The sequence below is a fragment of the Cornus florida genome, unplaced genomic scaffold, assembly GCF_030987335.1.
Source record: "Cornus florida cultivar Cherokee Brave unplaced genomic scaffold, ASM3098733v1 CherokeeBrave_3.0.0_Hap2_Chr07, whole genome shotgun sequence".
Classification (NCBI taxonomy): Eukaryota; Viridiplantae; Streptophyta; class Magnoliopsida; order Cornales; family Cornaceae; genus Cornus; species Cornus florida.
In genome coordinates, this window is record NW_026775577.1 from 45,954,622 (window position 1) to 45,980,006 (window position 25,385).

At 36.9% G+C, this 25,385-nt stretch overlaps 1 pseudogene; it reads right to left on the minus strand.

Moving 5' to 3' along the window:
* Positions 1 to 9,578: 9,578 nt before the first annotated feature.
* On the minus strand, positions 9,579 to 9,677 carry LOC132267803 (small nucleolar RNA R71; annotated as a pseudogene).
* Between the last annotated feature and the right edge of the window lie 15,708 nt (positions 9,678 to 25,385).

The window sequence follows — 25,385 nt, forward strand, 5'->3', positions numbered from 1 at the left end:
GAGTTTAACCCCAAAAATATTCTAAATTGATGAGCGCTGAAAAGTGCGTATTTAAACACCTTAAGCTTAGGCATTCTAGTACCTTTATCTATCTTACTTTACCATTTTAGATTGATTTTGTGTTATTTCTATTTTCAGGCACTTATCCTGAAAATAAGCTAACTTAACCAAATAAAAGCAGAAAGGAAGCAATTCTGTGATGAATCAAAGAAAGGAGTCAAGTGGAAGCAAAAGGAAGCAAAAGATGGAATTCAACATCTTCGATTGATCTCAGATCAAAGTTCAATCGATCCAACATGATCGATCTCAGCACTTCAAGATGGATCTGAGCCATGATGACATTTTCATAGATCTCAAAAGTTTGATTGATCCAACATCATTCTTCGATTGATCGAACTACTTTGTCCGTATCTAAATGATTGATCTTATCCAGTTGTACCATCTTACCAACCACTTTTGTCCTTTTCCTAAAAATATCTTCGAAATATCTCAGATTTATTTTTATCCAAAAAGGCGCCGCCATTGAGGATCGATCCAACTTCAGTTCAATAGATCTCAGCTATGTTCGATCGATCCAAGTCCAAGGTTCGATCGATTGAACTTCTTCCAGTGCGAAAAAGTTAAATTTCCAGCTCATTGAAAGCTATCCTTATCCAATCATTGGGGAATATTTTGTGCACGACCCCAACTCATTTTGTGTGTCACTTGACCTACCTATATATAGAATATAATAAACTTTTTGAGAGAGATCCATCTATCACAATAAAGGCCATTCTTAGGGAGGAAGAAAGGAGGAAAAGGCTAGAGACACAAGCTTGGGAGCTCTTCATCAACCAAGAAGTAGATTTCTTCCATGGAGTTTTGCCCTTGAGGGTTGGAGAAGCATTACCATGAGTGGCTAGACATCCTCTTGGGGCTAGAGTTAGCCTCAAATATGCTTTTTACATCTTGATTTTGTGTATTATTGAGGGATTAGTGTTGTAATACATGTTTTGGCCCTTTTATATATATAAATCTTGTTTATTCAATGATTTATGTGTTTTAATGCCTCCAATTGATCATTTCATTCTATCCATATGTCTATGTATGCTAGAATAGATGTTCATGTGTTTGTCTCTATTTCTTGTGTTATTGATGCATGTCTAAGTGTATTAATGCCATAGATCTAGAGATTGTCAAAACATAGTGCTTAATGGAATGCTCTTGTAATTTTCTTGATGGTTCATGCTCATTGCTTGATGGATTGTGCCTTTTCCTTAGTTTAATTAGTTTAATTTCATATCATTAGCTTAATTGTAGTGTAGTGGTAGTATAGTTGTTAGATGGGAGGACAATCCATGCTTGTTGTTTGATGTTCCATACTTTTGAATGCAAATAGCATATGTCTCTAACCTTGTGGTGTATTTGGCATGTGAGCTTAATGAAAGGATTAATGACTTGCTAGATATATCGTGCTTTTCACATGCTACTTAGACAATATATACTTAATTGTTAGATATATTGTGCTTTTCATATGTTGCTTAGACAATATATACTTAATTGATCATCCTTGCTAATTGAATCAACCAAACACACATACACATCAATATTGTAACACACATTTCCCTCATTAGTCACTTGTTAAAGGTGTAGAAAAGTATTGTTTGGTGGTGACCTCTAAACCCCAAGATCTCTCTCTCTTACTAACTCTTTATTGCATTCAATTATTTAGTTTAATTTACTCTCTAGTTTCATCAACCAACCAACTATTTGTTTGATCACTCAACCTACTTACCCCAATAGTGATTCCACAAGCTAGTACGACAACTCAATCCATTGGGACGATCCCTTCTCACTCATACTACATAGTATAGGTGTTAAGCGGTTTATAAATTTAAATTATGGTGCCCACTTGACACTAATTTCCAAACTCAAAGTTTTGTGCACCGCCAGAGAAGACACCATAGTTTTTGGTGCCGTTGCCGGGGATCTGGCAACGTCGTATTTGTGGAATTTATTAGGAATTAGTACTCTTTTGATCGTGTCTTTACTTTATTTTTATTTTTCTTTTGATTACTTATTGTGTTTGTTCATCTTTGACAAGGTGCATTGAGCTAGGAGGCAAGCAAAGGAGTTACCAAGCAAAGCAAAGTTAAGCAAAGAAAGGAAAAGCTAAAAATAAAAATAAAAGAAAATTTGCTAAGCTAAGCTAAAAATTTGGAGTTGAAGTGCTAAAGGACCTTTGTGAGCTTTTCTTACTCAATCCCTTAGTTAAATAGTCGGCCCGCGTGGAGGCTTGAATTTCAATTCCTAGTTAAATCATGAGCCCGTGTGGAGGCATTCTTAATTGTTCTTTGCATCATTGTTGTTAAAGCATATGAGTATGGGTTAAGTGTTTGTGGAGGAAGTTTCATTGAATTGTTGTGAAGTCAAAGTTTTTGTTCATTCATTGTGTTTGTGTGTTTTACATTGTGCATGCATGGTCGTAGATCACTAAGACCAACTCTTGTCCCTCTTGATTTGCATCTTGAATCCGTAGTTTGAAACCCTAGGGGGAGAGGTAGTTCTAGTCAATCCATTTCATCAATGGAAGGACACAATGAGGACCATGTGGAGGACCTTGGTCACATAGACCAACAAGGTATCCTCCATCCAAATGTGCATCATGAGAACATTCAAGTACCATTAGACATGCCTAGGCCATTCATTCAACAACCATAACAACAACAAGGCCAAGTTCCATTTGGAATGCCAAGGCCAATGTATGCTTCACAACCTTCCATCATTTAAGGAAATCAAAATCAAGGTGTCCATGTTGCACCTCAAATTGCTAATCCTCCCCTTGCTCTACGAGATCACTATGTGCCTAATGAATATAATGTACCCATATGCATTCAATTGCCTCTATTTAGAGCACATCATTATGAGATCAAATCACAAACCATTCAAATGCTTCCTAACTATCATGGACTTCCAAGTGAAGAACCTTACAAGCATTTGGATGGGTTTCTTGAAGTATGTTCCACCGTAAAATATACGGACATGCCGGAAGAGGTCTTAAGACTCAAATTTTTTTCATTCACCTTAAAGGACAAGGCAAAGTATTGGTTTAACAATCTTAGGCCTTTTTTAATCACTTCTTAGGCAGAAATGCAGCAAGAGTTCTTGAAGAAGTACTATCCGGTTTCTAAGACCAATACCATGAGAACTTCTATTAGAGAATTCACACATGGGGATGGAAAAACGTTTCATGAGGCATGGGAACGCTTTAATGAATTGCTTAGGAAGTGTCTATATCATGACATGCCCAAATGGCAATTAGTTCAATATTTCTTTGAGAGCTTATCGGATAATTATAAGGGTATGGTTGATGCTTCTATGGGTGGCTCATACATTGATAGGTATGAGGATGACGTGTGGCGTCTTTATGAGAGCATGAGTGAAAATTCTTTGCATAGAACATTATCATCCAAGAATGGTAGAAATTAACAAGGTAGGAAGAGTGTTGGCTTACATTAAGTCGACCATTCAAATGAAATAGCCGCCGAAATGAAGTCTTTATCTTAAAGGTTTGATCAATTTTTGATTAACCAAAACTCGGTAAACCAAGTATCTTCTTTCCCTAACCATTCTCATCGTGCTTCGAATGAATCATGTATGCTTTGTTTTAGTGTTCTTCATTCTACTTCTCATTGTCCTCACGGACAAGTGCAAAATGAACCTAATGAACAAGTCAATGCAGCTTTTGTGAACCAAGGGAACAATCCTTATGGTACTCATTATAATCCAAGTTGGAGAAATCATCCGAACTTCTCTTGGAAAAACCAAGGAGAGAGGTCAAACCCTTCCCAAGGCAGTTTTCAAGGGAAGTACATTCCACCTCCACTTCAAAGCCAAGGATCCCAAGGTTATAGACCTTATCAATCACAAGGGAATCAATTTGCTAACTCTTATTTTCCCAACCAATCTTATTCTCAAGGAAATGCTAGAAGTCCCGCATTTGAAGAAAAAGTTTTGAATGCTTTGGGCACTCTTGAGGCAAACACACAATTGTTTCATTCCCACTCTTAATCTATTGCGAAGCTAGAAACCCAAGTAGGGCAAATAGCAAGCACTCTTAATGCAAGAGAGAAGGGAAAAATGCCTATGAATGCCCCACCTAAGCAACAATGTGTTGTAGAAACCCATTCTTCATCGGAAGGCCACACCATTGAGTATGTTAATGCGGTGACTACCTTACGGAGTGGTAGGATTGTGGACAATCAAGTTGAAACGTTCAATGAAGAGAGTGAACCGGTACAACCTCAAGTTGCCACCCGTCCCGTTTCACATCCCATTCCTCCTTCATTGCATATACATGATCTTGTGAATGAGAAAGCTTTAAAATGTGATTTGAAGAATGATTTGAAGAAAGATTTGCCAATAAATGAATTTGAAAAGGTTTTGTTGAAAAATGATTTGAAACAAAGTGATTTGAAAAATTATTGTGGTGAAGAGTTTTCTAAAGAAAATGCTGAAAAAGTTTTTGAGCCAAAAGCTCCATTTCCGGATGCCTTAAAAGGATTCATTTCAAAAGACAAGCAAAAGGCAAAAACCAATGAAATCAAGGAAATGTTTAGGCAAGTGAAAGTCAATCTTCCACTTTTGGATGCAATCAAGCAAATTCCGGCTTATGCCAAATTCTTGAAAGACTTGTACACCCAAAAGTGGAAAAACAAGAGCCAAGCACCAAGAAAAGTGGTTGTAACCGAGCAAGTGAGCTCAATTTTGCAACATAACACTTTACCAAAGTTTAAGGACCCCGGTTCACCTACCATATCATGCATCATTGGTGATCATATCATTAATCGGGCGCTTCTTGACTTAGGAACAAGTGTTAACCTTCTTCCATACTCGGTTTATGTCAAATTGGGCCTAGGTGAATTGAAACCGACGTTGGTAGTTTTACAACTTGCCGACCAATCCATTAAGAAGCCTAGGGGTATCATTGAGGATGTATTGATTAAAATTGATAAATTCTTTTTTCCCGTCGATTTCGTTGTCATTGACACGGAACCTGTCCCCAATCCTAAAAGCCAAATTCCCGTTATCCTTGGCCGTCCTTTCTTGGCAACTGCTAATGCCAACATCAATTGTAGGACGGGGATAATGAAAATCTCATTTAGCCACATGAAGGTGAAGTTGAATATCTTCAATCCCACACCCAGCTCATTTGACAAATATGAAGGAGAGGTTAATGTTGTAGATAAATGCTATGATCTTCAATGTCAAGGAAGTGAGCTTTTGTGTAAGACCAAAACTTCAAAGGGATCATCTTCAACCTTGCATTCTTAAAGTGTTGTTTCAAATTCTTGCTTTGAAAGGGCATGGAAGCCCAAAGATTGTGATTGCATTGATAAGGGATCAAAAGTTTCTTTTGAGCTAAATTCAATAAGTTCTTCAAAGAATCATTTGTTGGGTGGAGTTCAAAGCATCTATCACCCCAACAAGGAGGGGATATATTACAAGATCTTTGATCCGGGCTAAAAGAGCCCAATGTCTTGCTAGAGACGTTAAAGACTAGCACGACATTTCGTAGGGTGTCAAAACCCTATTCCTCCCTCATTTCTATCTTTAATTTTATTTCTTGCGAAGTCTAGATACTTATTTTTGGTTCATATGCATTGCTACGAACTGTGATTAGGATTACATGAGCTTTCATGTTGGAGTTGAGCATTTTGCATAAGTTTAATCGATCTCAAATGAGAGTTCGATCGATCGAACTTCTACCTGCATCCAACACTTAGATAATATTTTGACCTGCATCAACTTGTATCCAAATCACCTCTCTGTCCCATCGTTCGAACTTATTCTCAGATCGATCATAAGTCCTTAGATCGATCCAAAGCTCATGTTCGATCGATCTTGAGTTCCAACACTTAGACAAATTTCTGAACCCAAAAACCTGCATATTTTTGCTCTCTGTCAGATCGATCGAACATTTTGTTTAGATCGATCTCTGTTCTTCATCTCACCATCTTTGACTTTGTTTGACTTTTTAATTTTCAAAAATCCAAAAATGTTTTTATTTTATTTTATTTTATTTTCCAAAAATACCAAAAAGATTTTCTTTTATTTACTTAATTTTTCAAATTAAAAAAAAGAATAAAAAAAGAGAAAAAGAGATTTTACTTTATTTATTTCAAAAATTCAAAAAGATTTTATTTTCTTTTATTTTAATTTTTCAAAAATCCAAAAATATTTTCTGTTTTCAATTTTTTATATTTTTTTAGTTTTAAATTTTTCAAAAATTTTAAAAGAAAATCCAAAAATACTTTGAAGAGAGATCATCACAGTTCGATCGATCTGAGGTCTCAGTTTGATCGATCGAACTGGTTCGGGAAAGTTTTTAAAAATAGAAACCGAGGGTTTCAAGATCGATTTCAAAAATCGATCCAACCCTTGTCCCTCATCCCTCACCGCCACTGTGCATCCATCCATCTTCTCCATTTCCAGCGAATCTCCGGCGAGATCCAGTGAGCGTTGACTTCTCTCTTCTCTTGGATCTCTTACCCCTTCGCATCTCATCTCCACTTTTCTTATATTTTAGGTAAGATCTGAGATCCAATTTGTGATTTGAGCTTTGAATTGATGCATAAATGCTTTACATGCTATATCTAAGATGTTTGGATGATGAAATCAGCCATTGATGAAGCTTGAAGTACTATGCTTATATGCTTATATATATGTATATATGTTGTGTATATACTTGTGTTTTAATTCGATTTGTGGGAGTATGGGCTTTGTAAAGTGAGTAGGATTGATTGTATGTTGTGTTGATGGGCCCACGACCATATCGTGAAGGCCCCGTGCCATCCATGTCACAGATCTGTGACTTTTCGATTTTCACATCGCACAGTTTGATTGATCGAACATATTTCTCAAATCAATCTAGTGAGATCGATCGAACTTAGTTTTTCAGTTTCTTAGATCGATCGAACTTAGTTTTTCAGTTTGATTTGTTTTTATCCAAAAAGGCACCACCGTCGTGGATCGATCCAGCCTAAGTTAGATAGATCTTGGCCATGTTCGATCGATCCAAGTCCAAGGTTCGATCGATCGAACTTCCTCCAGTACGAAAAAGTTAAATTTCCGGCTCACAAAAAGTTGTCCTTTATCCAATCATTGGGGAATATTTGCTGTACGACCCCAGCTCATTTTGGGTGTCATTTGACCTACCTATATAAGGATAAGGATTAATTTTTACATCATATCATATCATACCTTGTAGAACTCTTAAGGAGGAAGCAAAAAAAGGGGAGGAGGAGGCTAGAGACACCATTGGAGACTCTTCTTCAACCAAGGAGCAGATCTCTTCCATGGAGCTTGCCCTTAAGGGTTGGAGGACATCATCTATGAGTGGCTAGACATCCTCTTGGGGCTAGAGTTAGCCCTAAGCATGTTTTCTACTTCTTGATTTATGTATTTTTAAGGGGATTTGTATTGTGATTCATGTCTTGACACTTATATATATATAGATCTTGTTTCTTTAATGATTTATGTGATTTAATGCTTCCAATTGATCATTTCATTCTATCCATATGTCTATGTATGCTACAATAGATGTTCATGTGTTTGTCTCTATTTCTTGTGTTATTGATGCATGTCTATGTATGTTGATGCTATAGATCTAGAGATTGTTAAGACATAGTGTTTAATGTCATGTTATTGTGGTTTTTTTGATGGTTCATACTCATTGCTTGATGGATTGTACCTCTCCCTTAGTTTAATTAGTTTAATTTCATGTCATTAGCTTAGTTGTAGTGTAGTTGTTAAATGGGAGGACAATCCATGCTTGTTGTTGATGTTCCATACTTATGAAAAGCAAGTAACATATATCTCTAACCTTATGATGTGTTTGGATTGTGAGCTTAAAGAAAGGATTAATGGCTTAATTTGATATGTTGTGCTATCCACCTTGTTGTTTAGACAATATATGCTTAATTTGTCATCCATGCTTGTTAGAACAACCACGCACACACACTTTGTTGCAATACATGTTTTTCCCCTCATTAATCATTCATTAAAGGTGTAGAAAAGTTATGCTTAGCGGTGATCTCTAAACCCCAAGATCTCTCTCTCTCTTTTATTCTCTCTATTGCATTATTATTTACTTAGTTTAATTTGCATTTAGTTTAATTCAACCAACTAACCACTATTTTGATCACTCGACCAACTAACCCTAATTTTGATTCCTCAACCTAGTACGACCCTCAATCCCTTGGGATGATTCCTACCTGCCCTAGCTATATTTTTAGTGAAAGGTAGTAGTGGCAATTTCTAAATGTAAAACTTGGCCACATTGCATAAACTTTGGGTTCGGAGTGCGACAACCACGAAGTTTTTGGCGCCGTTGCCGGGGATTAATGGATTGGCAACGTCGTATTTGTGGAATCAATTAGGAATTAGTACTCTTTTGATCGTGTCTTGACTTTGTTTTCAATTTTGTTACTTATTGTGTTTGTTCTTGTTTGACTTAGAGTATTGAGTTAGGAAGTAAGCAAAGGATATTCCAAGCAAAGGAGCTAAGCAAGCAAAGGAAAAATGCTAAAGATTTAAAAAATTGCTTAGCTAAGCTATAAATTGGAGTTGAAGTGCTAAAGGACCTTTGTGAGCTTTTTCTTCCTCAAACTCTTAGTTAAATCGTCGGCCCGCGTGGAGGCTTGTAATTCAATTCTTAGATAAATCATGAGCCCACGTGGAGGCAATTTACTTTTCTTGCATATTTTGTTAAAGCGTGGGAGTATGAGAACATTGTATGTGGATGAAGTTTGTTGATTGTTGATTTGTTGTGAAGGTAAAGTGTTTGTTGTTATTGTTTGTTGTGTTGCATTGTGCATGCATGGTCGTAGATCATTGAGACCCACTCTTGTCCCTTTAAATTTTCATCTTAAATCCATTGTTCGAAACCTTAGGGGAAGAGGTAGTTCTAGTTAATCCATTTCATCAATGGAAGGATACAATGAGGACCATATGGAGGACCTTGGTCACATAGACTAACAAGGCATCCTCCACCCCAATGTACATCATGATAACATGCAAGTTCCATTAGGCATGCCAAGGCCATATGTTCATCCACCACAATAACAAGGCCAAGTTCCATTGGGAATGCCAAGGCCAATCTATGCTCCACCACCTCCCATCATTCAAGGCAACCAAGGTGCCCATGTTGCACCTCCAATTGCTAATCCTCCCCTTGCTTTAAGAGATCACTATGTGCCTAATGAATATAATGCACCCACATGCATTCAATTGCCACCATTTAGAGCGCACCATTATGAAATCAAGCCACAAACCATTCAAATGCTTCCTAACTATCATGGACTTCCAAGTGAAGAACCTTACAAGCATTTGGATGAGTCTCTTGAAGTATGTTCCACCGTAAAATACACGGACATGCCAGAAGAGGTCTTAAGGCTTAAACATTTTCCATTCACCCTTAAAGACAAGGCAGAATATTGGTTTAACAATCTTAGGCCTTTTTCAATAACTTCTTGGGCGGAAATGCAACAAGAGTTCTTGAAGAAGTGCTATCCGGTTTCTAAGACCAATGCCATGAGAACTTCAATTAGGGAATTTTCACATGGGGATGGAGAAACATTTCATGAGGCATGGGAATGCTTTAATGAATTGCTTAGGAAGTGTCCACATCATGACATGCCTAAATGGTAATTAGTTCAATATTTCTTTGAGAGCTTATCAGATAATTACAAGGGCATGGTTGATGCTTCCATGGGTGGCTCTTACATTGATAGGCATGAAGATGACGTGTGGCGTCTTTATGTGAGCATGAGTGAAAATTCTTTGCTTCGTACTTTATCTTCAAAGAATGGTAGAAATTCTAATGGTAGGAAGAGTGTTGGCTTACATCAAGTCGACCGCTCTAATGAAATTGCTGCCGAAATGAAATCATTATCTCAAAAGTTTGATCAATTTTTGATCAACCAAAATTCGGCGAATTAAGTATCTTCCTTCCCTAAACATTCTCATCATGCATCTAATGAGACATGTATGACTTGTTCAAGTGTTTTACATTCTACTTCCAATTGTCCCCATGGACATGTGCAAAGTGAGCATCATGAATAAGCAAATGCTGTTTTTACTAATCAAGGGAACAATCCTTATGGAAATCATTACTATCCTAGTTGGAGGAATCACCCGAATTTCTCTTGGAAAAACCAAGGGGAGGGCTCAAACCCTTCCCAAGGCGGTTTTCAAGGAAAGTACATTCCACCTCCAATGCAAAGCCAAGGTTCCCAAATGTTTTAGATCATCATACCAATCACAAGGAAACCAATTTTCAAATTCTCATTTTCCCAATCAATCTTATTCCCAAGGAAATGTTGGAAGTCCCGCTTTTGAAGAGAAAGTTTTGATCGCTTTGGGCACTTTAGAGGCAAACACACAATTACTTCATTCTCACTCTCAATCCATTGCAAAGCTAGAAACCCAAGTAGGGCAAATAGCTAGCACTTTAAATGCAAGAGAGAAAGGAAAAATGCCTTTGAATGCCCCTACAAAAGCAACAATGTGTTGTGGAGACTCATTCCTCATCGGAAGGTCACACAATAGAGCATGTCAACGCGGTGACTACCTTGAGAAGTGGAAAGGTTGTGGACAACCAAGTGGGTGTGTCCAATGAAGAGAGTGAACCAGTGCAACCACAAGTTGACACCCATCCCGTTTCATATCATATTCCTTCTTCATTGCATGTGCATGACCATATAAATGAGAAAGCTATGAAAAGTGATTTGAAAAGTGATTTTGAAAAGAAAGATTTGCAAAATGATTTGAAAACTTCTTGTGTTGAACAAACTTTAAAGAAAAATTCTGAAAAGGTTTTTGAACCAAAAGCTCCATTTCCGAATGTCTTAAAAGGATCCATTTTAAATGACAAGTAAAAAGCCAAAATAAATGAAATCATGGACATGTTTAGGCAAGTGAAATTTAATCTTCCACTTTTGGATGCAATCAAGCAAATTCTGGCTTATTCCAAATTCTTGAAGGACTTGTGCACCCAAAAGAGGAAGAACAAAAGCCAAGCACCTAGAAAAGTGGTCTTAACCGAGCAAGTGAGCTTAATTTTGCAGCATAACACTCTTCTAAAGTTTAAGGACCCCGATTCACCTACTACTTCATGCATCATTGGTGATCATATCATTAATCGGGCTCTTCTTGACCTAGGAGCAAGTGTCAATCTTCTTCTATACTCGGTATATGTCAAATTAGGCTTAAGAGACTTGAAACCGACGTCGGTAGTTTTACAACTTGCCGACCGATCAATCAAAAAGCCTAGGGGTATCATCGAGGATGTATTGATTAAAATTGATAAATTCTTCTTTCCTGTTGATTTCGTTGTCATTGACACGGAACCGGTTCCAAATCCTAAGAGCCAAATTCTCGTTATCCTTGGCCGTCCTTTCTTGGCAACTGCGAATGCCAACATTAATTGTAGGATGGGGATAATGAAAATCTCATTTGGCCACATAAAGGTAAAGTTGAATATTTTTAATCCAACCCCCAATTCATTTGACAAGCATGAAGAGATGAATATTGTAGAGAAATGTCAATACCTTAAAACTGAAGGAATTGAGTTTTTGTGTGAGACCAAAGTTTTAAAAAGTCCATCTTCAACCTTGAAACCAAAGAAAGTTGTTTCAAAATCTTATTTTGAATGGGCGTGGAAGCCCAAAGATTGCATTGACCAAGGACCGAAAACTTCTTTTGGGCCTAATCCTACAAGTTCCTTAAAGAATCATTTATTAGGTGGAGTTCAAAGCACTTATCACCCCATTAAAGAGGGGATGCACTACAAGATGTTTGATCTGGGCTAAAAGAGCCCAACGTCTTGCTAGAGACGTTAAAGACTAGCAAGTCATTTCGTAGGTTGTCAAAACCCTATTCCTCCCTCATTTCTATCTTTAATTTTAATTCTTGCGAAGTCTAGATACTTGTTTTTGGTTCATATGCATTGCTAGGAACTCTGATTAGGATTGCATGCACTTTTATGTTGAAATTGAGCATTTTACATAAGTTCAATCAATCTCCAAGGAAGATTCGATCGATCGAACTTCGACCTGCATCCAACACTTAGAAAATTTTCGACCTGCATCCACCTGCATCCAAATCACCTCTCTATCCCATCGATCGAATTTGTTCTCAGATCGATCATAAGTCCTTAGATCGATCCAAACTGCAAGTTCGATCGATCTTGAGTTCCAACACTTAGAAAAATTTCTGAACCCAAAAACCTGCATATTTTTAGCTCTCTGTCAGATCGATCGAACATTTTGTTTAGATCGATCTATGTTCTTCATCTCACTATCTTTGACTTTGTTTTGACTTTTTAATTTTAAATTCCAAAAATATATATTTTTTTTATTTTATTTTCCAAAAATCCCAAAAAGATTTTATTTTATTTTAATTCTTAAAAAATTCAAAAATATTTTCAAATTTTCAATTTTTAGTTTTTTTTTTTTTTTTTTTTTTTAAGTTTTTAATTTTTTTTTTTCAAAATTTAAAAAAAAAAATTTCAAAAAAAAAAAAAAAAAAAAATTTTCAAAAGAGAGATCATTTCAGTTCGATTGATCTGAGGTTTTAGTTCAATCGATCGAACTGGTTCAGGGAAGTTTTTTTTAAAAAAAATGAAACCGAGCGTTTGTAGATCGATTCCAAAGATTGATTTAACCCTTTCAAAACCCTATCCCTCTCATCGCTGCTGCATCCACCCACCTTCTCCATCTCCGGCGAACATTTCCGGCGATATGCAAACGTCGATTCTCTCTCTCTCCTCTCGGATCTTCATCTCATCTCATCATTCGATTTGGGTAAGATCCGAATCCACCTTTTTGATTCAAGCTTCGATTTGCTTCATACATGCTTTAAATGTTAGATCCAAGCTATTTTAATGTTGAAAATCTCTATTGATGAAGTTTGAAGCTTTTTGTTTATATATGTATATATGTGTATATATATGATTGTATATATAGTTGAGATTTTGTAATGACCCGGTCTTTTTCCTCCTTTTTCATTTTTGGTGATTTTCTTTTTTTCGTCTTTTTCTTATTTCGTCTTTTACTCGTTTTTCATTTTTTCCTTGCTTAACCTCACTTCGAGTGTTCAGATTTGATTCCGATTTTGCATGCATTCATGATACTTGATTTCCATGACATTGGTATTTTCATTTTTGTTGAAAAGCATGCTAGTTGCTTTTATTTTTCATAAAGGGCATAAATGCATACTTTAGTGTAATTGTTTTTAATTTTGGGTTTTTAGTATAATTATGTAAAATAATTATTTTTCATTTGAGGGACCTTTTTGCAATTTATTTTGGAAGATATTTTGAAAAAGGATCATTTTGCAATTTTTGGAAAATGTGACAAGTGTCACATTCTCATGGTGCCACTTGTTGGCAATTGGTTTAAGAGACTTGGTACCATAGTTCTTGGACAATTGGAAGGTAGAGAGTCATCCATGTGTTGGCCTAGGATTGGTGCACATGTAACCATTGATTGTTGACAAGTGTAGGTCTAGGATTAAGTCTTGGAAGAGGCATTGGATTAGTGACAAGTGTAAGCTTAGGATTGAGTCTTGGAAGAGGCATTGGATTAGTGACAAGTGTAAGGCCATGATGTAGTCTTGCATTGTGTGTGTGAGAGAGGTAGTGCAAGAGCACATAGTGAGTGGAGGATCTCTAGCCCTTCCACTCACCATTTTTTACACTTTACCTTTTTCATTTCATTATCTCACATGAACCCTAACAAATCCACCATTGGAGGAAAGCTTAGTCCATAGCTTACCCCTTCAATTTTGCTCACTTCCATACACCTTAGACTAAAAACCTTGGGAGAGAAAAGTTTCCTCTCATTCTCCTCTTCAAGAACCTTAAACTTGTTTTCCATTTTGTGCTTGGTAGCTTGGATTATAGAGATACAATTCTCTATTGAGGCAGGGGTGGTAGTATGTTTATATTCTAAGTGTTTTATAATCCTTGGAGTTCAATATATATTGTGTCTATGCTTTTAATATGAGAGTTTTGCATATTATAAGAAACCTTCACTTCTTGACATAGGGTTTATTGGATTAAGCATGTATGTAATGTATAAACCATGTGTAGAGAATTATAAAATTTAGTAGTATGTAAATTCTAGAAATTTCACATGTGTTAGTGATATGGAACACTTGTAGAATTATTGATGTTATATGCAATCTCTATTGATATGAATTGCTATATTTGTTGTTACAATAATTCTATGTCCTTGTGGATTACTAATTGTAATTATGTGGAAGCTTATTGCTATAATGTTGATATTTAGTATATGAAGCTTATTGTTGAGGCATGACCTAAGTTGTTAAGTTAATGGTATTTTATTGTGCATAGTACCATAATGATGAATTGTCATTTGGCATGCCATTCTAGATTTGGAACCCTAAGACATGGTTTGTATGGTTTTAAAATACTTGTGCATGGAAGGTGGTTTGTATGCCTTATTATATATATATAAGTTTTGAACTTGATATATATTTTGGAATCTCTTGGGACATTGTTACATGTGACATGGCTAAAGTTCGGCTTTAGTGCGGGAGGTATGAGTTCTCCCTAATTGAGATAGTGCGCACTAGGGTGGTCTTCCCAGCGGGTTAATGCCCGGAATAACCATTTTGTTCTCTGCAGAAATCCGAGGCGTGATGTCTAAGTCTTTCATTACTTGTTTTCACATTAAATTTCAAGTTGACAACCAATGCTTAATTGTAGCTTGAAATTCTTGTTATTGGCGAGATGATGTTGTTAAGTACATTGATATTGATATGTGTTACTAAGGAATATTTAAGTTAGCTTAAGATGATCCCTTAGAGCACCTTGAACATAGACGTTAAGTGGAATGCTCCCTTGTATTCGTCTATATTGATCTTACAATGATATTGAAACTTTAGGATATACGCATATGCTTCTCCTACGAGTAACTTGATTACTCACCCTAGTGGTTTGGGTTGTTTTTCAGGTAAAGAGACATGTTCATGGATGCTCATCATCCTTAGAAGCTTTTGAGCTAGTTGAAGCATTTTTGTGTATTAGCATGCACTTGTTTAGCATGTTTTATCTTTTTGATGTAATACTTTTGCATACCATGGATGTATGGTATTTTAGAAGCTAAGATGGCTTCCTTAATGTAATGTGTATCTAATTACTCTTTTTTATACTTGTTTTGTATGTATAACATGAGGCCAAGAGCCATCAACATGAAAGGTTGCAAGTATATTTGTTTAAAACTCAAGTTTTGCCATTGTAGCTTGTTTGTGAGAAATTGAGGTTTTGTATGCTAAAACTTATTAATGGAATGTAATGAGGCTTTAGGCCATGTTGGTACATCTATTTTATCATATTGCATACACTTGCAAACTTACTTTGGCAAACAATACCTTTCTTGATGAAACAAAATCCTAAAGTTGCATATTTTTGAGTTTTGACCCTATTCTGTTCTAGGGGCATTTTGGGTATTTCAAAATGCATTTTTTTCATTTTTTGTAATGGTCACGTAGAAAACTCAATTTTGAAGGGGGTTTCTTTTTTGTGTTTTTCCAGAAAATGTCATCTTGGCCCTCAAAATCACATTTTTTGCCGAAAAACCCTTGCTGCCAGTTTTCCTTGTTGCCTATTCTGTTTTTTGCTTCGTAACCGGTTACAAGGGGCTATGTAAATGGTTACATGTGCTTGGGTAGTGGGTTGGACGTGATTTTCAGCCTTCTAACCGGTTAGAAGGGCTTCCTAAACGTTTAGATGACCTAGGGTTAGCTACTTTTGACCTTTTTGCCATTTCTTCTTCCGTTAGCCATAACTTCTTCATCCGGAATCCAAATCAAGGGAATTTTTTTTTGAAATTGATTAGTTTTTCGTTGTCTTTCCAACGGTATGCTGGTAACACTCACTTTTATGTTTGAAATGACCATTTTACCCCTAGGCCTCTTTTAGTCCATTTTTGAAGCGTCACTTCCGTACTTGTTTTCTTTTGGTTTTGTGACCTCATTGAGGATCATATTAGGGTCTTAGAGACGTGTTGTACCTCTAGGGACTATTGTTTTATCTTTTGCTTCTGCATTTTGGATCCGTTATCGGGTCAACTTTCGGTTCATCACTGACGTACCGGTTTGAAAAACTTGGGCCATCACAGATTTATTTTGATTTTTGGGAGTATGGGCCTCATTAGGTGATTAAGATTGATGCTATGTTGTGTTGATGGGCCCATGACTTTGTTCGTGAAGGCCCCATGCATCCACATCACAGATATGTGACTGTCCATGTTCTTCGCACAGTTCGATCGATCGAACATATTTCTCAGATCGATCTAGTGAGATCGATCGAACTTAGTTTCTTAATTTCTTAAATTGATCATTTCAGATCGATCTCACAATTTTTGTGATTGATCAAACTTCACAGATTTCATATACACATTCCATGCATCTTATCTTGTGTCCATGCTATCTTATTCATGCCCAATGCCTGTGATTTTCCACATTGGATGTATTTTACACTTATACTGCTTAGCATGTTCATATCATGTCGCTTCCATAGATTCATGTCATTATCCGTTTTGTCTATCTTACTTGACATACATGATTTTATTTTGTGCTTTAATTCTTTATATCGGCACTAACTTCCTTTGTAAGATTTTCCTTTTATTTTTCGGACCATGGCTAGGGTCAAGACTGTAGCCCGCAGACACTATCACCGCAGGGGTAGGCCGAGTTTAGATGACGAGGCCAGTCCATCTCATGCCCAGAACCCCATACAGCAGCAGAGGATTTAGAGGCTAAGGAGGTAGTAACAGCAACAGGCCCAGCAGCGGACGACATACCAATCGATCCAGTTGCCGTACATATGGACATCAATTTGGAGCAGCCTGCAAAGGACGCAGAGCAACACTCTCCAGTTGGGTCACCTATTCATGATGCAAACCAGGCTCAGAATCATCATTCTTCCGATCCAGCCACACCTGAGGCTCCAGTAAAGACACCCGGCTTTGGAGTGCGACTCTAGGCTTTGGAGGATGTTGTAGACTCCATCAGAGCTGATATTGCTACCCTCCATACGAATGTCATGACCGCATTCAGAGACCTATCCAGAGACATCCTCGGAGCGTGACCTACCCGTCTAACTTCTTCTTCCTGATCTCTCTATCCCTATCCACTTGATCTCTCATATATATGTCAAATCTGCGTATTTTTGATATTGTTATACTATTTTTGCAGCTGTATCTGTCAGCTCTGATACTGGATGTACTGTACTTTATTTATTTATTTTGTTTATATATGCTTTCTTTATAGATGTCATATTTTCATATTCTTATAGCTATATGTTTGACTCCATCAGGTGCATCCCAGTGACTTCAGTGAAAGAGCGTACTGCCCAAAATTTTCAGGACCACCCTTATACCTTTCTCTATTTTTCAATTGCTATCCCATTTACACTTGGATGCCCATTGTCAACTGTTATTATCCCTTTTGTTATCTGATGAGCTTATCGAAGTGCCAAATTTCAGGACCACAGTTAATCCCAAGTTTGGGGGGGCTATGCCACCCACTTTGGATACTTCTGTCCCAGCCATTCTTTGCCTTCATTGCACTGGTATACTCTTTCCTTTTGTTCTCTTTGCACATTGAGGACACTGTGCTATTTAAGTTTGGGGGTAATAGTGCTTTGCAGCGTTTGTTTTTAAATGTAAAATTTTGAGCATGTCTTGTGTATTTGAGGGATTTTCTATGATTGGTCCATGATTAAGTATGATTTTGATCTTTTGAGGACTATATTGCTTAAAATTTAAAAATTGATTGACTTGAGAGTCTAATACTCCTTGTATGCCTTGTGGATGCCATTTAGGAGTAAATTTTTCAAAAAATTGATATCTTGCTTACACTTGTGGTCCACATCATCTTGATTTTGTGATTGTTTTGAGATTCACTATAGGATTCTACACTAGCACAGGGGCACACTAGCATTCATTTGTGGGGTACATGCTTTGTTGATTATTGAATTGGTTATATCCCAATTGAGCTAGTAGTGCATTGAAAGCTTTCATTCTTGATAAAGGTGGATAACAACCCCTTTTCACTAAATAGCCGGGATTCTAGCCTCATCAAGCACTGAACTTCTCATGCCAAAAGGTGGAGGGCCCAAACTCTAGGTTAATAATTGAAAAAAAAAAAAAGAACAAAGAAAAAGAAAAAAAAAAAAAGTTGTAAAAGCAATAAAGAAAGTGAGGATTTCTCCCAAAAGGTGTGAAGTGGGAAATGATTAGATGGAGGTTGTCTTGATTTGTCGCCTAGTTGATTTGAGCTTGTAAGTCCATAGGGGTGTTTGAATACCTAATGCCCTAAAGCCATCTAGTTTGGGAGTCATTGACCTAACGCTCGACCTCATGAATCGCTAGAAAGCTTAAGAGATCAGCATATTGCACCATGCTTCCATCTTTAATCCTATTATTTAAAAAAGAATTGAGTGAAAAGAATAAGCGCACCTAAAACAATAAAGCTTTAATAAAACGTCCACTTTTTGTCTTGATGATCGGTATTAGATTTGTGTGCTAGTTTAAGGGTAAGGATGTGATTAATTCTTTAGTTGGCTAAGATAGCAACATATTTGATGCCGGTCCACTCAAAAAGGATTCTAGAGTTGTTTTACTTTTCATGATCATTTTCTTGATGTGTGGAGGACCATACTTACTTGCTTGATGTTGAGATTTTGGGAGATTGCTTAGAAATGTTTGAAACATTGCATAATTAAGGTAGTTTTCTCTCAATGCTTGTTTGAAATATTGGTACCTCTTTTAAAAGAATGAGCTTAAAAGAGGATCTGAGCCATTAATCATTTCCCACTTCTCACGTTTTGGGAGAAGTCCTCACTTTCTTTATTGCTTTTACAACTTTTCTTTTTTTTCTTTTTTTTTTTTTCAATCGAACCAACTTTCATCAATCTCAGCACTTCAAGATGGATCTGAGCCATGTTTGTCCCTGTTCAAAGATCTCAAAAGTTCGATCGATCCAACTTCCTTCTCTGATCGATCGAACATTCTTGTCCTTATCAAAATGATTGATCTTATCTAGTTGTACCACTCTACCGACCAATTTTGTCCTTTTCCCAAAAATATCTTCAAAATATCTCAGATTTGTTTTTATCCAAAAAGGCGCCGCCATTGTGGATCGATCTAGCCTAAGTTCGATAGATCTCAACCATGTTTGATCGATCCAAGTCCAAGGTTCGATCGATCGAACTTCCTCCAGTACGAAAAAGTTAAATTTCCAGCTCACAAAAAGTTATCCTTTATCCAATCATTGGGGAATATTTGCTGTACGACCCCAGCTCATTTTGGGTGTCAATTGACCTACCTATATATGGATAAGGATTGTTTTTTTACATCATATCATATCATACCTTGTAGAACTCTTAGGGAGGAAGCAAAAAAAGAGGAGGAGGAGGTTAGAGACACCATTGGAGACTCTTCATCAACCAAGGAGCAGATCTCTTCCATGGAGCTTGCCCTTGAGGGTTGGAGGACATCATCCATGAGTGGCTGGACATCCTGTTGGGGCTAGAGTTAGCCCTAAGCATGCTTTCTATTTCTTGATTTATGTATTTTTGAGGGGATTTGTATTGTGATTCATGTCTTAACACTTTTATATATATAGATCTTGTTTCTTCAATGATTTATGTGGTTTAGTGCTTCCAATTGATTATTTCATTCTATCCATATGTCTATGTCTGCTAGAATAGATGTTCATGTGTTTGTCTCTATTTCTTGTGTTATTGATGCATGTCTATGTGTGTTGATGCTATAGATCTACAGATTGTCAACACATAGTGCATAATGTCATGTTCTTGTGGTTTATATGATGGTTCATACTCATTGCTTGATGGATTGTACCTGTCCCTTAATTTAATTAGTTTAATTTCATGTCATTAGCTTAGTTGTAGTGTAGTTGTTAAATGGGAGGACAATCCATGCTTGTTGTTGATGTTCCATACTTATGGAAAGTAAGTAACATATATCTCTAACCTTGTGATATGTTTAGATTGTGAGCTTAAAGAAAGGATTAATGGCTTAATTTGATATGTTGTGCTATCCACCTTGTTGTTTAGACAATATATGCTTAATTTGTCATCCATGCTTGTTAGAACAACCACACACACACACTTTGTTGCAATACATGTTTTTCCCCTCATTAATCATTCAGTAAAGGTGTAGAAAAGCTATGCTTAGTGGTGATCTCTACACCCCAAGATCTCTCTCTCTCTTTTATTCTCTTTATTGCATTATTATTTACTTAGTTTAATTTGCATCTAGTTTAATTCAACCAACCAACCACTATTTTGATCACTCGACCTACTAACCCGAATTTTGATTCCTCAACCTAGTACGACCCTCAATCCCTTGGGACTATCCCTACTCGCCCTAGGTATATTTTTAGTGAAAGGTAGTGGTGGCAATTTCTAAATGTAAAACTTGGCCACATTGCATAAACTTTGGGTTCGGAGTGTGACAACCACCAGTACCCAAAGCAGTCAACACTTTTTCCTCAAAAGCGGGTGTTGATGTTCTTTCGCAATAGCATGATATTGTATAGGATAGCTCTATGTAAAGAGGATGTCGAACCCACAGGGAGATGGAATTTGTATTAGTCTTTAAATTAATTTCATGGTTTATAGATAACTTGGTTGGAGAGTTTATTGGTTGTCACGGTTTAACAAACTAGAATTAAACAAAATATTAAATAAAAGCAAAGTAAATAAACTGAGTAATCAGAGAGAGAGGAATCTTAAGGCTTTAACTTCACCACAACCATTATACTACAGTTAATTATATTAACTCTTGGAATTTAACAATGATATTTTCTAAATGAATTAAACTCAATAACATTCGTTCAATTCGGGTTTTAAAGAAAGATGTTATACAAATTTAGCTAACTATAACCTATCTGTGGTTAGCGTGGACTGTCCGTCTACCTACTTTAACTACTTTAACTACGTTGCAAACAATCTACCCTTCCTAAGCATAGACTATGAAAACGTTCTTTTGCAAAATACATTGGAACACCATTATATGACCTCTAGTCTTATGTCCGGCAAGGCTCTGCCAGATACCATCCAATAAGGTAGGTTGAGAATAGTAAACAGACTATTACATCTAAGACTAGGTAGAAACAGCTTGTAAGCTATTAAAGCATGAAAACCACTTGAGTTGTCTCAAGTGCTCGTAGTCACATAATTAAAAAAAAATAATGTATATTAAAAATAATCCCAGAGTTAAGACAATCAAACTACAGTATTAGGTTGGGTTACATCAGTGCCCTAAGAGAGTAATTAGCTAATTATGACAAGGTTGGATATCATCTATGTTGAGTTCATCTCCATCGTCACGGACGGCACTTCTTTTCTCAGGATCTTTAATTATAGGGTTGTAGGAACCCTAAAAGCCACCACACCTTCAGCCTTCTGAATAACACCGTCAAAAGAGATTAAAATTTTAGACCTCTTCTATCAAGGCTTACGCTTTCTTTTATAGAAGAAAATAAGTATTTGGTGGGCTTTTAGGTCTTTTAGCCCAGCTAGGATGAGATACGGCTGGTAAAGAAAGCAATCCCATAACTTTTAATCTGACATGTTATGGAAAACTCGAGCTTCAGGAACCGATGCTCGAGCTTTTGGTCATGCTAATGCTCGAGCTTCTCTAGATGGATGGTCAAGCTTCAATAAAAGGTGCTCGATCTTTACTTTGACACTTAGCCAATTTTCTTCAACTATTTTTCGAAGCGATTTTTTCTTCAACACTTAGAATATTTTTGGGGTTGAACTATTTTAAAATTGCTCGATCGAAGCTTCATAGGCTCGAGCACTAGGTACCATGCTCGAGCATATGGGGCTCAAGGCTTCAGTGGATGATGCTCAAACCCTAATAGATGGTGATTGATCATGGAGGTGAGGCACGAGACCTGGGAGCATAGCCTTCAATTAAAATCTACTCATTAATTTCTGACGCCTCATGCTTAAGCTTGAGGGTCAAGGCTCGAGCACTCTTTGGTAAGGCTCGAGCATCAAGGTACAATACTCGAGCTTTTGGGCTTCGTTGAATTTTCTTCTTCTTTTTGTTGTGATGCTCGAGCCTCAACACTTGGGCTCGAGCTCTAAGGCTTGAATTTCTTCAACTTCACCATTTAAGCTCTCGGCTTGCTCTGATTGACTGACAATGACTCTGTAAGCTTTGATATCATCATAAAGTCCCGGTTTTAACCATTTTTCTGGGAAAGTACCAACAAACACACATTACACATAAATTAGTTTAATTCCAGATAGAAGTATCACTTTAGGCCATAACATATACGTATTTATGGGCTCGAATATGCATATATTCAATGCTTATCAAACCCCCAAACTTACATATTGCCAGTCCTTTGGTAATACAGAACTAAAAAGCCGCTTTCATGGGAATCACAGTTGCATTAAGCCTATGCAACAAGCCTTTAAACCCCTAGGTTACCCTTAATGGACGAATTGTAGTCTCGTGAGGGTTTCCGGTGAAGATACTCACAAACTTCCCAAATTAGTGTCTTAAACGCACAACTAGCTTATTCAAGCCTATTTTTAAATTATATCATCCCTGCAGTTCATTAATCAGTCAACTATAGCAAGTATACCAATCATGTAATCAGAAAAAATTTCAACTTCCAATTTTAATTAAGGAACCATAGTCCCCACATATCAGTTTAACCATTTATTCAATAATTTTAATCTCTAAAGATACTTTAAAAGTGAAAAAAGGATATTGTGCAATGTTCAGGTTTATTAAGCTTTCTAAATCACCCTTGTAGAGAACTTTCAGCCAATGACTCTCAGATCAGATGGTTTTAGGGTGTTAAGTGTTAAAACACCCCTTAGGACTTAATTGTTCAAGTAATCTAGGCAATTTAAACCCCTTATGTACCAAGTTTTCAGCCAGTGACTCCTAGACTATATGATCTTTGGGCATTGGTGTCAGAACACACCCCTAAGGACTTAATCACTCAAGCAATCTAAGTACAAACTTGAACTTGATCATTTTCTATTTTTTTCCCTTCTTTATTTTATATATATATATATATATATATATATATATATATATATATATATATATTTTCTTCATTCACATTGGTGAAGGAATTTTTCGTTTGTTTCTTTTGCATACCAATTTTTTTTTTCTATTTTTATTTTATTTTATTTTATTTTATATATGCCTTAGTCATCAAAACTATCAAATCTACCTGATCATCTCAGTCTCACTCAAAACAAAACAAGACTTCCAATTTCTACCCCACAGAATTCATGCAAGTGTGAATATGTGCAAAGTGTAGCATCTTAGAGATCAACATCATTAAACAACAATCATCCTAACAGAGTGGACCACAGGCCACCAACTGATTTTAAAAATTTCAAGTAATCCCTTTCACAGTAATTTAGCATACAAACCATTTCCAACCAATAACATACTGCAAACAGAGTATATAACCATCAACAGACTTAAACACATGCTTATAAGCCAAAAATTAAAATTGCTAAGCCAACCTTACCCCCAAACTTATTATACACATTGTCCTCAATGTGTGAGAACAAAAGAGAGTTAAAAAGATATTACCATATAAGCAGACCAGCAAAAATATGACAATATAATGCAAAAACGGGTAAAAATAAGTTTTCAGCACCATCTCCTTCAACATAGTGGTTCCTATCAAAATCACCCCCAAACTTAATCTGTTGTATCTGGCAAAATCAATAAACTCCAACACACATCAAAGTATCAAGTATATGGAGTAAGCATAGAGAAATATAAATACAAGGATAAGATAACCAACAAGCATGTATATATATCAAAAATCAGTACAATGCTTGTAAAAGAAAGACTTAGGGCAGGTATACATTATATGGAAATAAATACAGCAAAAAGACTGCCCTAGTCAACAAAAATAAAGAAAAGTCCTAAAACTAATCCATAGGTGGTGGTGGATCGGAAAAAGTGGAAGGAGTGCGGTGAAGTAACTCCTCCAATATGCTCTGCTGCATAGTCAACATCTGACGCAGCACTGTCTGACCATCGTGCATATGACGACCCTGATTTTTAGGCCAGCGTGTCCTGTGATGAACCGTAAGGATGATCCAATAACGGATCCGAATGCGGAAGCAAAAACAGAAAACAAGACTCTAAGAAGTCAAAGTGACCTTCCATGAGGTCGTGGAACTCAACAAGAACTGATGCGGAAGCAAAAGATCGAAAATATGACAAATAAGCCCCCAGGGGCAAAATAGTCATTTCTAAAAACTATAGATTCGGGTGCCACCGAGCACACCGCTGGAAGGAAAATGAAAAACTAATTAAGATGGACTCAAGAATCGCATGATTCGGAGTCCGGATGAAGGAGAAATGGCATGACGAAGAAAAATGAGCACTTAAGGCAAAAAGGGTAAACTGGTAATTATTTAGAAAGAACCGGGAGCAACCGAGCACATCGTTGGAAAGACAGGGAAAAACTAGTCAAGTTCAAAAAAAATTCACTTGAATCGGAGTCCGGACGAAGGAGAAACGCCCAAAAGAAGAAATGACGTCGCGGCGGCTCGACGAGGGGCCATGGCGCACACGGCGCCCATGCGCGAGCCCACCGGCGTGCATGTTGGCGCCCAAAGACATGGCTGGTGGCAGCCCTTGGCTGCTGCTACATTTTTTTTTGATCTTCCCAGAACTAAGGCTTGAAACGGAGGTCAAGACGAGCTTTTCTGAAAAAACACGAAGAAGAAACCCTCCCTAAAATCGAGTTTTCTACCTGACATAGCGGACGAAATCGAAAAAAACTCACTGTGAAATCTCAAAAATGCCCCTAGATTAGAACTGAACAAGAGGGTCATAAAGCTGCTAAATGAAAACTGGAAGCTGAAACTTCACGAGGGATTTCCGGTACCAAGACGACATTTTCTGGAAAAACACGAAGAAGAAACCCCCCCTAAAATCATGTTTTCTATTCAACCGTGTCAAAAGAAGAAAATAAAACTGATGTGAAAGGTCCATAATGCCCCTAAATCAGAATATACAAAAAAAATGCGAAATGAATTCACAAAAGGCTCAAAACACAAACGATAAGGTTTTGCCCGGAAACGGCCATGTACGCAAACGTAACTTACCTATTTTGATGCGCTACAATGGTCCATGGCTTAAAAATATAGCCAATGCAAAATCCGACCCCCCAACGGGCAAAAAGGCAAAAATGGACTTGGAATGGAAAACATGGAATCCAAAAATGTAAAATGGAGTCAAATGACCATTTGGCCCTTGGCCACACTTCATACAAGATTAATA